Here is a 17,011-nt window from a genome sequence, read left to right as displayed (position 1 = left end):
ATCATGCCTAATAAGATGGTTAACTGTAGAAAACAATAAATGGCAGGTGATGATGCTTGGACACAGATTTCTACATCAGGTGCATAAACGGCTGAGGACCCTGGCAAGTTCCAATGACTGTAACACAAGATACTGCAAGCATTTTTGGGCCTTGTGGTCCAGCAGTTTGGGCAGAGCTGATCACGTTAGTGGCAGGGAGGCCAAGGCTGATTCATAAATAATGGTATGGAAGCCTGACCAAAGCAATGGCAGTGGTTAAGAATGTTTCATAGACTTACATCCATCAGACTGAGAGCCCTTACAAATTCCATTCAAAGTATATATTCTCCTGCATTAACTACTTGAGTATAAGTGAAACAGTAAGGTTGGTAGTAAGAACAATGTAATTCTGGAGGGGAGAGTTTAGTAAAATCAAAGTGATTTGATGTAAAGCATTGAAGTAGGCTATTTGGTGTAAGCCAGAACAATTGCATTGGACCACCAATAGGATGGAGAAAGGATGTTTAGTGGGATACACATTCAATGGACGTGTTTGGTCGTTCACCCATCTATTGCCATGTTAATCTCTATGGTATTCCCAACAACTACCTGCCCCCTCCCTGCTGAAACATAGCCTCTTGGGTACTCTTGAGCTAGCGCTGTCACAAAGTAATATCAAACTTTGTGCTGTTTTGGGCCTGCTTGTGTTATATCTAAGCATTCTTTTGAGTGTTCAATGACTTAATTGCCTCTGTAAATGAGCTCCTGTTGTATTAAAAAATCTCTTAACATGGTGTTTTTTCAGCCAGTAGATTTAAAAGCAACATGGCGTCCTGACATCTGTTCCTTGCACTGGAATCCTAAAACAAGCAATTGCAAAGTCAACCATTTTGACATGTGTATAAGTATTGCACAGGCATTTTCCAGACAATGACATCATATGCCTAGCTACTCGCACCATTTTCTAGATGTTCCCACCTTATTGCCAGGTGGTACCCTTATGGCAGTGCCTGGCAAATGCCTTTTCCATGTGTTTTGAAAAGCCCTAACTGTTGGCTTTGCCAATGTGTGTTGGTTTCAGTTTATCTCCCTAAGTGAAAGGATATATGCCCTGATGTGGGAGCCTTGTTTGCAACGCCTAGGGACTCAAACTGCACCTCACTGTGTTGGTCCAACAAGAACCTACCTGAACATATCAAGTCTAGGATTGCAAGTATGGACCAACTTCAGATATCTTCTCATGCATAATTAACAGTGGGGTTCTGACCTAAATAGTAAATAGTATGCATATTTGCCTAGGCTGTCTGGCCAGAACTTTTCATGAAATGGGCAGATGAGTACTGCCTTAATAACGTCATAATATTGGAGTAACAATTAACAATGTCTGTATGAAAACTGAATAGATAATGTGTATTGCTAACTGCTAGGTGTTTAGGCAGTGCCAGAAATTGAAGTTATTTACTGTGGGATCCCACCAGTGACAGAAGGGGAGGGGGTGCGGCACTGGAGAATTGTTTCCACTTCCCCCCATAAACATTTGGCTCTCAGAAGATTGATCATAAAACCTTGAAAATAACACAAGAAAAGAGCATTTCTTAATATGTTTCTGGCAACGTATAAACGGTGCACATTTGTTAAATGTAAAAAAAGGTATTGAAATATTTCCGGCAGAGTGCAATCAGAGGTGGATTTAACAGTCGGACAATGGACAAATGTCTGTGGGGCACCCTTGCTCTGCCTTTCTCCCCTCAAAGTCAGTCAGAGCTGCACAGGTCCTCCCACTGACGCCTTATCTTTTTAACATGTCTCAGAAGCAGATTATTTAAAATAGGAAGTGATTAGTGATAGGAAAAGGTTGTTTTTTCTTTAAATGCGCTTTTAATACACTATTTAAGTTTGGCTGTTGGGTGATTAGAAATGATGGGGGTACAGAAAAAGCTGTGTGAAACAATGACATTGTTATGAATTTCATTTCACTTTGTGCCTGTATGGGATTTTTTGTAAATTCTGATTAATTAGCATTCTGGAGCTTGAGGGTTCCAATCAGAATGGGGAAAATAAAGTTACAATCAAAAAACATTTTACCGCCACTTTTACCACTCCACGGGACTTGGAAAATTGCCACCTATGATTGTTAATTTATTGGTAAAAGCAAGCAGATTCCAAATTGTTAATTGTGTGAAAGATTAATACTTTTCCAGACACATAGTACAAAAGTGAAGTGAAAAGGCTGTGTTGCCTATGTTTTTCTATTTACTTTTCCAGTACTTTGTGGAAACAATTCAAATTGCTTGTAGGGGCCCTGAAGTACAAACAGTAGCAGTCCCCTCTATGCAATTTAGGATTCAAAGCAAAATGTCCCCAATACTCTTTTTCATCAACCCGATTCTACAATGATGAAACAATGATGAACACATTGTTGGGTTGGTTTATCATGTGACTTGTGCATTTTTTTAAAGCAATTTGTATAAAAGTGATTGTTATTAGTTGTTATTGTCTGTGACTCATTACAAACCTTTACAAAAATTAGTAAAGTAAGAAAAAGAAACTAAATAAATGGAAAAAGAAAAGTAAAGAGAAAAATTGAATACAGGAATTTACACATTAAACAGCATTTTTATTTTTATGGCTATAAATCATTGGTATAAAAGTATGCAATTCATAACAATAAAAATGTTTTCCTATAAATCATCCCAATCACTTAAAGTGTCTTTTATATACAGAGTAACATGGTAAGCAGGGTGTAAGTACCATTTCAAAATCTGTACAAAAATTGACTTTTGTGCAAAGACCCAGAATTGTAATATTTTCAGTATTTAAAACCAAACTTCAGTACATATTTGTACCAACTTTAGCTGGGCAGATGTGTGGTCAATTACCAACATTTCAGGCTATGATGACATTCTGGCTTTACCACTTAACCAAAGTGTGTAATCCTGGGAAAATCATTTCATCTCACTGTGTGCTTCCTGCCAAAATTACGAGCCCCTAGAAGTGATCCAGTTTTCAGTATGGTTTAATAGATGGGCAGCACAGGGGTCAGGGCCAGCCAAGGAGACATACATCTTTCTTTGGAAAATACAAGGCCACATTTATTGAGCAAAATTGTGACATTCAAAATAGCAAAGTAGACATGTCAAATAAGAAGTCATCATGGACAACAGTATGGAAACAGTATGTACTATACAATGATGTATAGGGGTGACAGGGGAGCAGCAGCCCCTCCTCCCTGCCACATCCAAACGGGAGTGATGCCAGGAGGCCGGAAACCCTTCAACCTCCACTGTCTGCCTCCTGATCCCACCAAATATCCTGTTCCTTGTTTCAATATTTATCGAGGAGTAGTGGGCTGTCTTTCACAACAAAATGGCTGGACTACAAGCACCTCCTTACGTGGCCTTCAGGGAGTAGCGACAGTATTCAGGGAGGTATTATTGAGCGCACACTATGTTAGATGGAATAAGGACTGGCATCCTCGTTGCTCAGCCCCTGCAGAGGAGGAGGTGGCATCATCCTCGATTCTCCCCAGCCAGGCCAATAAGACATGGTGGGGGAAGGGTGGGGTAGGTGGGAGTGATTGTAAATGGGAATGGTAGTCAGGGGGAACTGTTGAAAGGTGACAGGGGGTGATATTGTCACACTTTTGTGCTGTACTGTTTATTATACCTCAATTATAGCAGTATGTTGAAAAAAGGTACAAAACATATTTCTTAAAGCATGAATACATGGGATTAATCTCTCAGACTCTTGTTAAGGGCCTCAGACTCTTGTTAAGGGCAGTATACAGCTTTCATTTATTAGAAGTTCAAAGTAGTGAGGAAGCTTATGGAAGGAAACAAAGGAGCGCATGGAAGAAGAGAGCAGAAGACTGTGGAAGGGGTACTGGAGAGCCTGTCATTTTGGAAGGGATGAGCAGGTGGAGTCGAGAGCAGGTTTCCCATATGAACAAATTGAGTGAACCTGGGCAAATCAACTCATGTCAGCAAATCCAGGTGAGGTGAACAGGCTGTTTCCAGTTAGAGTAATACCCCTAAACATACAGCTCCAATAGTAGAAAAAGACAACTTCAAAAACATGCAACATTTGTTTCACTTATGACAGCGAATAACGACTCCCACCATAAGATCCACACTCATGCCCCACCTACCTGGGACCATCTGTCAGCCTTGCCCAAGAATTAATTTGGCTTAAATCTGGCAGGGAGTGCAATCCCAACAAGCATCTTTATCAGACATTCAAGTAGTCTTGCGGGTAAATATGTCAACGCTGGTCCTAACAACCTGGGTTTGAATCCAGGCTTCTGCACTATATAAAGCAGTCTAACAGACTAAAGACGTTAAAGGCGAATTTAGGGCAAATGGATTTTTCAGATCCAGGAAGACATGTTTTGCCGGATCACGAATCTGAGAAAAGTTTGGCCCCCCTGATCACAATCCTGGCCCACCCAGATAAAAATTCCTGGAGCCGGGCCTGAACTCCTGCACGGAAAACAAGTCAGAACATACATGATAAAGCAATAAAGGACAAGGATTCATAGGCCCTGTTCCTCTGATGCATTTCTAGCATCACAGATACTAATTCACAACAATCAAAAATTATACTATTGAGGTGGCTGTTTATCTCCAGGCAGCAGAACCCTGACCTGCAACAGAAATGATTCAAGAGGCCCAAACAAACATCCCAAAGACAGAGAGAAAAGTTACCCCAAGGACATTTGAATTTTGTCCCTAGAGCCCAACTGATCCATTCTTGCAGAACTGGGAGACTGGTTCCATTTCTCTCACCCTGCTGTTTGGTGAGTTTTTGTATTTTATTTTTATTTTGGGACTTTCAGTTAACCACTGCTCCTTGGTTGGATCATCACCACCCCCGCTTGAGTGTCAAAAAGGGAACAACCACCACCACTTTAACAGATGTTGAGTTGAAGCGTACTCTTGTATATATTTTTCTCCTTCCACTCTGATCCAAAATATGTTGTTCCTTATTTTGCATTTACTAAACCCCTTAAATCGCATCCCATCTGTCCCTTCTTGTGCATCACCCTTTGTACACTCTGTGACAAGTTGTGTAAAACATATGATTCTCGCGATCACGATCTGAATGACACCTGACTAGTAGGATCGTTGTCTGTCCTCCCTTTTTTCCCCCTCCCTTGCCTCATCGCGCCTTGAAACACTTGCGTAAAGGCATGTTATAAATGCCATATCATATCATGTCATATCAGATCATTTGCCAGGGCTATTTTGGTAGCAGGACACACCTTTAGAACGAAGACATGTACCCTTGAGATGTGTTCTGGAAACCCTTCAGTCCATGTGTTGGGAACCACAGCAAAAGATACAGAGGGGAGTGACACAAATATTTGTTTGTAGATGATTGGCATGATAAGCAGGATTCCTTTGAATTTGCCCAGGCGGAAAAGAAGAGCACCTCTCTGTCAAAGGTCCTGGGAGGACAGCTCAGCGGCAACATGCTCGCCTTTGAAGCAAGACGACACAGAGCGACACAGGTTCAATCCTCTGGGTATTAAGCCTGTTATAAATAACCTATCATATCATATCATATCAAACGAATTGCAGCTAAGTTGGACACGGTATGACTGTGGTGGGAAAAACAAATGGACTAGTCAGTAAGAGTGTGTGGGGAAGAGCCACAAGAAGTTCAATGACCTTCCTCTAAGATGCCCTTCCACTAACTGCCACCAACCAGTGGGAAAACTAAGCAGAAGAAAGGAGGGGGACTGGAAGTTTCTCATTACTCCAAATACATGTCTCACATTAAGTATATTATTATCATGACATGTTCCTCTTGTGTATGCTGATGATCCCTGGGGGGAGGAGGAATTAGAATCATATTTTATTTACACCACAAAGGCAATATGATGACTATGATCTAAAGGACACTGATAAGTGTTATTTCGTATTACACATATGCCTGAGAGTTTGACATTTTTCTTTTTATTTGAGCGGACAATGGATAGGGAAATAAACACATCATATTGGCGTCAGGCAAAATGTGCAACGAGAGCTTCCTCAAACAGACATGTGCTGTAGGACTGCCGATACAGCGCTTTCAGAAGGCTCTTTTGTGCACTGGTTGAAGGCCACCTGAGCCTCCATCTTGGACTGTGCTGGTTTAAAGCAGCTTGGACAATGGGACCTTATTCTTGACTGGAAGTGTGTCAGGGGTGTTGGCTCCACACCCCTCACCTTAGGAGTAATAGGCTGGATACCATCACAATAGAGCGACTGGCCCAGAAATGGAGGATCACGTGATTACGGGAGACAGGAGAGAATCCAAAGACTATGGGCCTCATTACACGTTGTGCGGTAAAAATCGACATTTACCGGCATGGTGCTATTAACGTGTCCACCTTGGCAAGAGGCCGCTAATAGCGTACCATTATGAGTACGCGGACACGAGCATAGCGCCATGCCGGTAATGACCCTACCACCATGCTGCTAAAGACCCCAAAAAGACCCTTAGCTGCACCGATGAAAGCGCTGATAGCACTTCTGACCTCCCGCAACATGCAAACAGTGGTCACCGCTAATAGCGGCCATCGCAATTAGTGGTCACAGTTAAATAGCAGAACCGGAAATAGCATCATCGCACAGGAACGGGAAAGAGCACGGCGGCCATCTTTAAAAACACAATCCATTGCCATCCTCTGCCCCCTGGACCTGTTTCGAGAACTGTGCCATTCCAATGCCACAAGGATTCCCTCACCATGCCTAAGGCCATAGAAAAAACAACCGACCGCCAGCCAAGGAGAGGTTCACCAACGAGAAGCTAACAATGTTCACTGAGACCCTTGCAGCGAATGCTGACGTGATATTTGCCAACGACATGCGGCGGGAAACCCTGATCCGGAAGAAGGCTATCTGGGCAGAGGTTGCCCTGAAAGTGAGTGCGGTGGGCACCACCACCCATACTGTGGGACGATCTCCGCCTCCGGGTCCGCAGCATACTGTCTGCGAACCGCAACATGGCCATGGCCACAGGAGGTGGTGCCGAATCGCCAATAAAATTGAAGGAGTGGGAGGAGTCCTGCGCCAACACGATTGGTGTTGAATCAATCGAGGGAGTCGGGAGCATGGAGCATGGTGTGCCCACTACATCAGATGGAGTTGAGTGTACACATGAAACTATGCACTGTGAATGTTGAGGTCCCCCCCAAATGTGATCCCAGATTCACCTCATGGATGCGCCAACATCCATACATGCATACAACCCTGGCCATGTCAGTGTCAAACCCAAACACACACACATGCACGCATCACCACAGACAAGTGCCACACAGAACCATGCATGGATGACCCACTCAACAGACCCATCACCTGCATCCCTACCAATGAAGTCCCATTGCACACACAGCATGATTAACGTATTTTGCATGAAGTACATTGAACCATCACCAATGCCATCCCCCTCTTTGTCCCCCACAGGCTCACATACAGACAGTGAATAACCTGGCACTGCGACTCAGGCACCCCCTGCCAAGAAAAAACCCAGGCCACAGGACACAGGGGACATCCCCACTCCATCAAGGGGAAAAGGGAGAAGTGTTCCCATGCAGAGTGCCAAACATCGTCGGAGCGCCACTGCTACCATACCACAGTCCACACCAGCAACAACTGCCACACCTTCAGATGTGAACCCCCCACCACAGATTCCAGTCACGGAGGGCCCACCCTCCGCTGCAACAAGTTCCACAGGTGAGGCGGCAGCCACAGCGCCGCTCTCAGATGTGGAGGACCCGATAGAGTTCTCCATGGAAATGCACACTCCAACACCCCCAGGAACCCCAGAGGCAACTCCACAGCAAACACCAGGGTCCAGTGTCCATGGACAGTCTGTTGAGGACAACACGGAAAGGTGCAGTAGCCTACCGGTGGCTTCACCAGATTTCCTGAACGCAGAGGAAGGCGCAGCAGCCACACCACGAGCACGCCACAGTGCCCTTGACCTGACCAGCATCAGGCAGCGCCAGGAGGACATTACTGTGCTGGTTGGGCAGCATGTGGAAGAGGCTGCCCGTCTCATGGGGGAGATAACAGAGACTGCCAGGCACTCGAGGGAGGTGATTGAAGCCTGTACCTGCCAACTCAGGCAGGTCCTCATGAGTATAGCAGACGCGATGGACCGCCAGTTCCCACCACCACCACAGGGACAGACAGCCACCTCATCATCTGCTAGTTCGATGCAGATAAGCCCCCTCCACCGCTCCACGCGCACCACAAGGCGCATGTCAACCCAACCCCCTAATGCTGGTGGTGGCAATGGCGAATAGGGACTGCAGGGTCTACCTTCCACGTGTGCAGCAGGACAACAACATTGTGCAAGACACATAAGGGGTTGTTGTCGGGGGAGGGGGTAAAGGGTGTTCTGGGACTGTTGTGGGGGAGGGGGAAGGGTGTTTCGGGACTGTTGTGGGGGGAGGGGGAAGGGTGTTTCGAGACTGTTGTGGGGGGAGGGGGAAGGGTGTTTCGGGACTGTTGTGGGGGGAGGGGGGAAGGGTGGTGGGATAGTTGGGGACATGCACTTTTTCATCTTAATATTCCTTAATACACAGGTGATTACTCCACACACAGGCTTGGACTTGTTCATTGTGTATGTGTACTTTATTGGTGACAGGGTCCATTGTGCGCTTCAACACAGACACCAGTGCATTACTACCCATATCCATCCCACAGAGTGAAACCATGTTACTCAGAATATTTGGTTGATCAGATGCTGTCTCACATCACGTCCCTCCTGGCCATCGCCTCTTGCATGACCTGCATCCCCGCCACCTCCTTCCTCATCACCATCATCATCCTCATCAGGTGCTTGTATTTCAATGTCAGGGGGCCGTGGCACATTCCGTCTGACAGCAGCATGACACATGCCATGGTGATCTTGGCCACCTTCTCATGGCTGTACAGGAGAGCGCCACTAGACCTGTTAATGCACCTGAACTGTGTCTTCAAAAGGCCAAATGTCTGCTCTATCACGACGCGGGTACGGTTATGTGCACGATTGTAGTACTCTTCGTGCCGGTTCTGTGGGTTCGTACAGGGGTAAGGAGCCACCTCTTCAGGGGATAGCCAGCATCGCCTGTATAGGGGGAAGAATGGGGAGCTGTTACTGGTCACCTCTGGAGTGGCTTGTACATATCACACAAATCGACTTTGCATTGTGATTAATATCCACGACTAGCAGCATGCATGCAGACGATCTGTGTGACTGCAATGTGCAAAGGTGAGCTTGACCCTGCAAGTGGACATGCCCAAATCATGGCTCCGACACCAATTGACATGTCCTGGGTGAGGGCAGGTCTTAGGTGTCCCTGGGCCCAGGCAAATTTGATACCACACTGCTAGTGTGGTGGCATTCCAACATCGATGTTGCAATGCTGAATAGAATCACTTCACCGGTGCTATAGGTGTGTGGTTGAATGCTATGGCTAGGGGTGATCCCTCTGCATGCATTCAAGGGCAGATTTCTGTATTGATGTTGTTGCTGCACTAATTCTGTATTACCATCTTTCCGCCATGTTGCTGATTTGTGTATTATGTGGTGTGGCATGGTGTGCAATGTGGATGTGGATGGATGTGTAGAATTCGTTGACCTGGATTGTTCTCTATGTTGTGCAGTTTATCATTGCATGTGGGTTATTGTCAGGTACATTGCGGCCTTCACTGATGGACATTGGAGTACATCTGTATGTCCATTTCTCCTACGGACGACAGTCAACACCCATTTGGAGTACGTATCTCTCCCCCCCTAAACAAACCCAGTTGGAGTATGTATCTCTCACCCCCCCAATCACACTGCCATGTGCTTGGCCGGCTACTCACCGAGTAGCCACGAACGTTGTCCAGCTTGTCGCTCCATGTAGCGTGGTATGGTTGAGTTGAGCAGGACCATGGAATCATGGGTTGATCCGGGAAATCGGGCACAACAATGTGTGATTATCTTGTTAGCGTCACATACTGTTTGGATATTGATGGAGTGGAATTGCTTCCTATTTTGGTAGACTACTTCATTGTGATGTGGGACCACCAATTCCACATGGGTGCAGTCGATGGCCCCAATGCAACCTGGGATGCCTGCCAGTGAATAGAAGCCAACTTTGGTGTTTGCAATCTCCTGGGCAGTCCGGGGCAGGAATATGTGTTCACGTGTATGCTTCAGGAGGGCATCCAGTACCTGGTTCAGCGTGCGTGAGAATACTGGTTGTGAGATGCCATGCATCTGCCCCACTGTATGCTGGTAGGTGCCTGTGGCCAGGAAGTGGAGCATGGTCACCACCTTCAGTAGAGGGGGGATGGCAGTTCTGATGTCTATGAGGCTCACAATGTCATCATGTATCATGTCCACGATGCTGGTGATGGTATCCCGGTCCAGACGGTACAGGGTGTGTATCTGCTCAGGGGTTAGGTTAAATAGACTGGCTCTGATACTGGGGATTGGTGGCTGCCTCTGTGGTATGACTAGGTGCCCTGGTGGTGCTTGCTGCACCTGTCTTGCCCTCCTCCTCCTCCTGCGTCTCATCTGTGCTGCCTGTTGTTGTTGCTGCTGCACTGCAATCATGTCCTCCAGCCCATGTAATGCTGCTAGTATTGGAGCCATCTTGGTGTGGGAAGGGGTGTGGTGTGCTCCTTTTGTGCTGCAACAGTCTCCATTGCCTCCACCTGTGCTGATTGTGTCCACCTGTGGCAGGTGGGAACATTTCTCTGTTCTTTTAACAGGTGGTTTGCGATGCCGGTATTAGTGCCATGCCGGTAAGGGTTTTTTGGGGCTTTACCATGATGCTATTAGCATATCCGCATGGCTTGTGATGGTGGGCTATTAGCGGCATGGCGCTATTTACGGGATGAAGGGTTGCACGCACGCAAACTGACCGCTATTAGTGGCACCGTAGTTAGCAGTGCCGCTAATAGCGGTAATCCGGGTCGTAATTGGCATGGGGATTTAACGTTACCAGTATTCCCTTTCCGCACAACGTGTAATGAGGCCCTATGAATGTATACAATGGACATTATTTTTATACGTCGGTGCCGGGGGGAGGTCAAACGGATATGACACATATTATGACGGATCAGATTGGAATATAAGGGGAAGGCAACTTGGAAGCAGGTTGGGTTAGTTTCGGGCAGTGGGCTGATAGGGTGTCATTCGTTTATATGGTTTGCAAATCAGCATTAAAAGATATCTTGCTTTGTCCATTTCCAATATGACTCCTTAGTCCTTTTTGTTTGATTTTACATTCATAGATGGTGCACACAACTGGGACCTGTTGCACAATGCTACTACCGTCAGACCCCAAAAGCCTCCAATTGGACACCTGTATCAGCACTCATAATGATAAAGTAGGAGACCTAGTCAAAAATCTCCATAACAGGCTTCCACAGGAAGAGATTGGGGCTGATGAGAGTGCATGCAAGGTCACACGGGAAACTGAGGTTTCCTTTTGGGACCAGGGAATGGCCAACACAGGATGGGACGTGTTTAGGGGATATGCTAAAATGGGATGGACATTTTGGGCTGGGAATGTAGTATTGCTGGTAGTTTTTGCCTGTGTTATAACTGTGACTATTGTAGTTCTGTCTCTCATTTATCCATAGATAACTTAGCAAATAACGATGTTAGGGACTGGGCCCAGTAAAACACACAGGTACTGATTAGAGTAAGAGGTGGAGGGACAAGATAAAGCCCTAAGGTACCTAGGGATAGGCAGATAATTGTGTGTTCAGCGCATTTATCCTTTTCAGGGTAACTCTTTGTTTGTTTTCAACCCTTTTGTTGGTCAGCACATGCAAAGGAGTGAAGTCAAAGAATGTGTGGAACTGGGGCACCTGGGTAACAAAGCAAGTGACTAGTGAATGTAGAATTAAATAGGGAAAGGAAAATGGACAAACAGCAATCAAAACAGGCGGAGGGCAAAGGGGTTGATCACCCATTATATGTTTAGTCAGTTTAGTAGTTTTTCTTGCGGTTGTTTGTACTTGTGGCATTATTTGACATGACAAAACAGACAGATGCAATTCCCGATTGAGGGAACATTTAACATGGACAAACTGGGCTCCCTTAGAAGGGCACTTGACAAGGAAGGAACTAAAATACCAGCAGTACAGTGGAAAGCCTTCGCAACGTGGTTGGAAGAGGCCACAGTTAGGAGCTGTGATAGGAAAGTTAGAGGATTGAGGGACACTAATGACTGGCTAAGGGGACAAATACAATTTTTGAGGGAGAGAAGACAAAGAGAAGGGGCTTGATTATGCCCACATATGATTGAGATGGAAGGGGTGATGGATACAGAAAAGGTAGAGGAGGATCAGGATAGCAAAACACTGGAAGATATACTTGATCCTTTCACAAGTATGTGATCACAGACAGGCACAGGACCAGGGGAGGCACACCAGGGGCACTAGTGGTGAAGATTCTACAACAGGGGATGATTGTCCTCAGAGGATCGGGGGTGGGTAGTCTGGGGTCTCTGGGAGTGCAGGAGCCTAAGGGAGTGACACAATCATATGGCCCCTTGATGACAAGTGGAGGTATGCTATTTAGGATGGATGCAAACATCTTTCAAGCTCCCCTCAGACAAGTGTCATCAGGCCATGAGGCTGGAGACCAACAAGTAGTGGTTACAGTCCATGTGCCCTGGACACCAGGAGACCTTAGCACATTAGTTAAAGAGTTCTCCAATATAAGGGAAGAGTTGCAAGATTTGTAGAAGGACTGCAAACAGTAATGCAGTGGTATAAACTGACGTGGGCAGACATGAATCAACTCATGAGAACAGTGATGCTACTGTCGACCCAGGACCAGGGAATGCCCTGATGCAAGTAAGGGAAAGAATAGTGACGGCTGTTGCAGAGGTGTGCCATAGGAAGACATATCAAACAGTAAATAAAATAAGGGAGAATCTCCACTGATTATTTAGACAGACTAAATGTGGTGTTCACTCAGCCCTCCAGTATTACTAAACCAGAGGACACGTTGCAGTAAGCTATATCAACCGTGTTTATTGCAGGCTTACATAACAAGGTACTGTTAAGGATTTCAATCAGCCACACACCCAGGTCTCGCCTAGCATGTAGTGCGCAATGAAACCTTTATTTATTTGTGTCTAAAAGTTCAATATTCTGAATGATACACCACTCATATCACACCCGTCTCAAAATACCCACCAGGTCACAGTGTACCAGGAATCAGGCCAGTTTGTAAAGATAAATATGTATTTATATATTTAATATTCAAATCACACATACTTTTATATATAAAATATATATATATATATATATATTACATGGCCACGGTAGTAGCCATGTAGTTATGGTTAAGTTGCTGTTTTAATAGGAAGAGCACTTTTTGGGTGGCTGGCTTATAACTTCGCTCTCCCTGGACGGATCCTCACCAAACGTTGCAAAAAAAGTATTTGGGTCACTCTGATTTTTTTTGCAAAGTTTGGTGAGGATTCGTCCAGGGGGGGCAAAGTTATAGGGGGGGTCCCAAAACTTTTTTTTTTCCCATAGACTGAATGGGAAAACATTTTTGCTCGCGCCTACAGCCCAAACCGCTGGACAGATTTCCACCAAATTTGGACCAGGAGCAGCGGCTTGGTCCCGAAAGCGTGCTTTTGCAAATTTGGTGAAAATCCGTCCAGTAGTTTTTTTTAAAATGACCAAAAAGTAGGTCAAAAAAATGTGTGATATCTGTGTTCGGTTCGCGGACACACTTCCCTGTTCGCTCCGCGGACAGTGTCCTGATTGGCCAATCGTCTTGCGTGATGTTCCCGGACATGCAACGTGTTCGCTGATTGGACGGCGTGGAGCGTGAAGCGCGTCAGATTTTTCAGTAGCGCCTGCCATCTTGGATTCGCGGGTGTCCGCGGAAAGCGCAGTGAAACTTTGTTCAAAATGTGTATTTAGTAGAGTGTGTTGCTGTGTAGGAGTGTTTGGGGAGGGTGAGAGTGTATGAGATAGGATGAAAGTTGTGTTTTTTATGTGTTAGACGTTCTTTTTGTGTTCGATTTGTTTGCGGACATCACGGGTGTTCTGAAATGTTCTAAATAAACTGACTGAGGGGTTTTCTAAGGACTCAATATGTGTCCGTTTTGTTCGCAAGCAAAGTGAAACTGTTCTAAGAACACTCGCCGTGTCCGGGGAGTGTTCGGAGGGGGTGTCCTGAGGACGCTGTCCGTATTGTTCTCTGTCAAGTTGAATGTGTTCTAAGAACACCCGCGGTGTCCTGAAATGTTTGCAAATAAACAAAATGGGGGTGTTCTGAAGACGTTTTTGAGAACACTCCCGGTGTCCTGAAATGTTCGTAGGGGGTGTCCTGAGGACGCTGTCTGTATTGTTCTCTGTCAAGTTGAATGTGTTCTAAGAACACCCGCGGTGTCCTGAAATGTTCGCAAATAAACAAAATGGGGGTGTTCTGAAGACGCTTCTAAGAACACTCGCGGTGTCCGGGGAGTGTTCGTAGGGGGTGTCCTGAGGACGCTGTCCGTATTGTTCTCTGTCAAGTTGAATGTGTCCTAAGAACACTCGCGGTGTCCTGAAATGTTCGCAAATAAACAAGATGGTGGTGTTCTGAAGAAGCTTCTACTCGCGGTGTCCGGGGAGTGTTCGTAGGGGGTGTCCTGAGAACGCTGTCTGTATTGTTCTCTGTCAAGTTGAATGTGTTCTAAGAACACCCGCGGTGTCTTGAAATGTTCGCAAATAAACAAAATGGGGGTGTTCTGAAGACGTTTTTGAGAACACTCCCGGTGTCCTGGAATGTTCGTAGGGGGTGTCCTTAGGACGCTGTCCGTATTGTTCGTTGTTAAGTTGAAAGTGTTCTAAGAACTATCGCGTTATTCTGAAATGTTCGTAGGGGGTGTCCTGAAAACGGTGTCCGTATTGTTCACTGGCAAGTTCAAAGTGTTCTAAGAACACTCACATTGTTCGCGGACATTAAGGGGCCGATTCATGGAACAAACGTGCGCCGAAAATCTTCGCGCAAGCATGCGCAAGCATGCGCAAGCGGAAAAAAACAGGCGCACGCGCGTGCGATTCATGGAAGTCCCTGCGCGTGTTCACCGCGGGATGTGCGCCAAACCCGTGCATGGCGCACAAGTCACTGCAACATCGCGAAAGGCGTGCGCGACGCGCACAGTGAAAGCGCACAACCTCAGCGCACACACCAGAAAGTGGGCGGGACATGGGGCGTAACGCGCGGAATGGGGAACAACACACGAAAATAAGGGCGTAACTGGGGATGTACTGCAGGGAAGCAGACGGAACGCCCACACGCACTCGAACCACACGTATTCATGGAATCGAATAGGGCAAAGCCACGCACAGCCAAAGACATGCACAAGCTGAAACACGGCCGCCACACGAAGGCAGGTGGTAGAGTCCCAGCGCATCAAAAAAGTGGCGCGCGGGAAGTTAAATACGCGATTGAGCGGGGTACGTGGATTTCAGGGATGCGCGAGAAATTCTACACGCGATTGGCCTGGGTACGTGTATTACAGGGGTGCGCGAGAAAATCTACACGCGATTGGCCTGGGTACGTGGATTTCAGGGGTGCGCGAGAAAATCTACACGCGATTGGCCTGGGTACGTGGATTTCAGGGGTGCGCGAGAAATGCTACACGCGATTGGCCTGGGTACGTGTATTACAGAGGTGCGCGAGAAAATCGACACGCGATTGGCCTGGGTACGTGGATTTCAGGGGTGCGCGAGAAATGCTACACGCGATTGGCCTGGGTACGTGTATTACAGGGGTGCGCGAGAAAATCTACACGCGATTGGCCTGGGTACGTGTATTACAGGGGTGCGCGAGAAATGCTACACGCGATTGGCCTGGGTACGTGGATTTCAGGGGTGCGCGAGAAAATCTACACGCGTTTGGCCTGGGTACGTGTATTACAGGGGTGCGCGAGAAAATCTACACTCAATTGGCCTGGGTACGTGGATTTCAGGGGTGCGCGAGAAATGCTACACGCGATTGGCCTGGGTACGTGGATTTCAGGGGTGCGCGAGAAAATCTACACGCGATTGGCCTGGGTACGTGTATTACAGGGGTGCGCAAGAAATCCTACACGCGATTGGGCCTGTGCGAGTGGGGCAGTGTATTACGTGGGTGTGCGGGAAGTTGAAGAGGTGAATTGCCAGTGTGGGTCCTCCCAGGTCTCCCCTCTACCCCCTCCACGACCTCTGCAGGCAGCCCACACCACAGGGGACTACCCTGCACCCCTGGTCATGTCCCGCAGGCAGCCCATCCACATGTCCCCTTGCACCCCCACCCCCCAGCACCGTGGGGCACCTGCCAGCAGGCCCCCAACCATGTCCCACTCATGTCCCCTTGCACCCCCACCCCCCAGTCACCAGGGGCAGCCTCCACCAGGCCCCCACCCATGTCTCCCACCACCCCCACCCCTCCAGTCACCAGGGGCAGCCTCCACCAGGCCCCCACCCATGTCTCCCACCACCCCCACCCCTCCAGTCACCAGGGGCAGCCTCCACAAGGCCCCCACCCATGTCTCCCACCACCCCCACCACCCAGTCACCAGGGGCAGCCTCCACCAGGCCCCCAACCATGTCTCCCACCACCCCCACCCCTCCAGTCACCAGGGGCAGCCTCCACCAGGCCCCCACCCATGTCTCCCACCACCCCCACCCCTCCAGTCACCAGGGGCAGCCTCCACCAGGCCCCCACCCATGTCCCCTTGCACCCCCACCCCCCAGCAGGCCCCCACTCATGTCCCCTTGCACCCCCACCCCCCAGCACTGTGGGGCACCTGCCAGCAGGCCCCCAACCATGTCCCACTCATGTCCCCTTGCACCCCCACCACTCCAGTCACCAGGGGCAGCCTCCACCAGGCCCCCACTCATGTCCCCCTGCACCCCCACCCCCCAGCAGGCCCCCACTCATGTCCCCTTGCACCCCCACCCCCCAGCACTGTGGGGCACCTGCCAGCAGGCCCCCAACCATGTCCCACTCATGTCCCCTTGCACCCCCACCCCTCCAGTCACCAGGGGCAGCCTCCACC

The sequence above is a fragment of the Ambystoma mexicanum genome, chromosome 4p (genome assembly GCF_040938575.1).
Source record: "Ambystoma mexicanum isolate Mex_15411 chromosome 4p, UKY_AmexF1_1, whole genome shotgun sequence".
Taxonomy (NCBI): Eukaryota; Metazoa; Chordata; class Amphibia; order Caudata; family Ambystomatidae; genus Ambystoma; species Ambystoma mexicanum.
Note: the sequence above shows the minus strand (reverse complement) of the source record.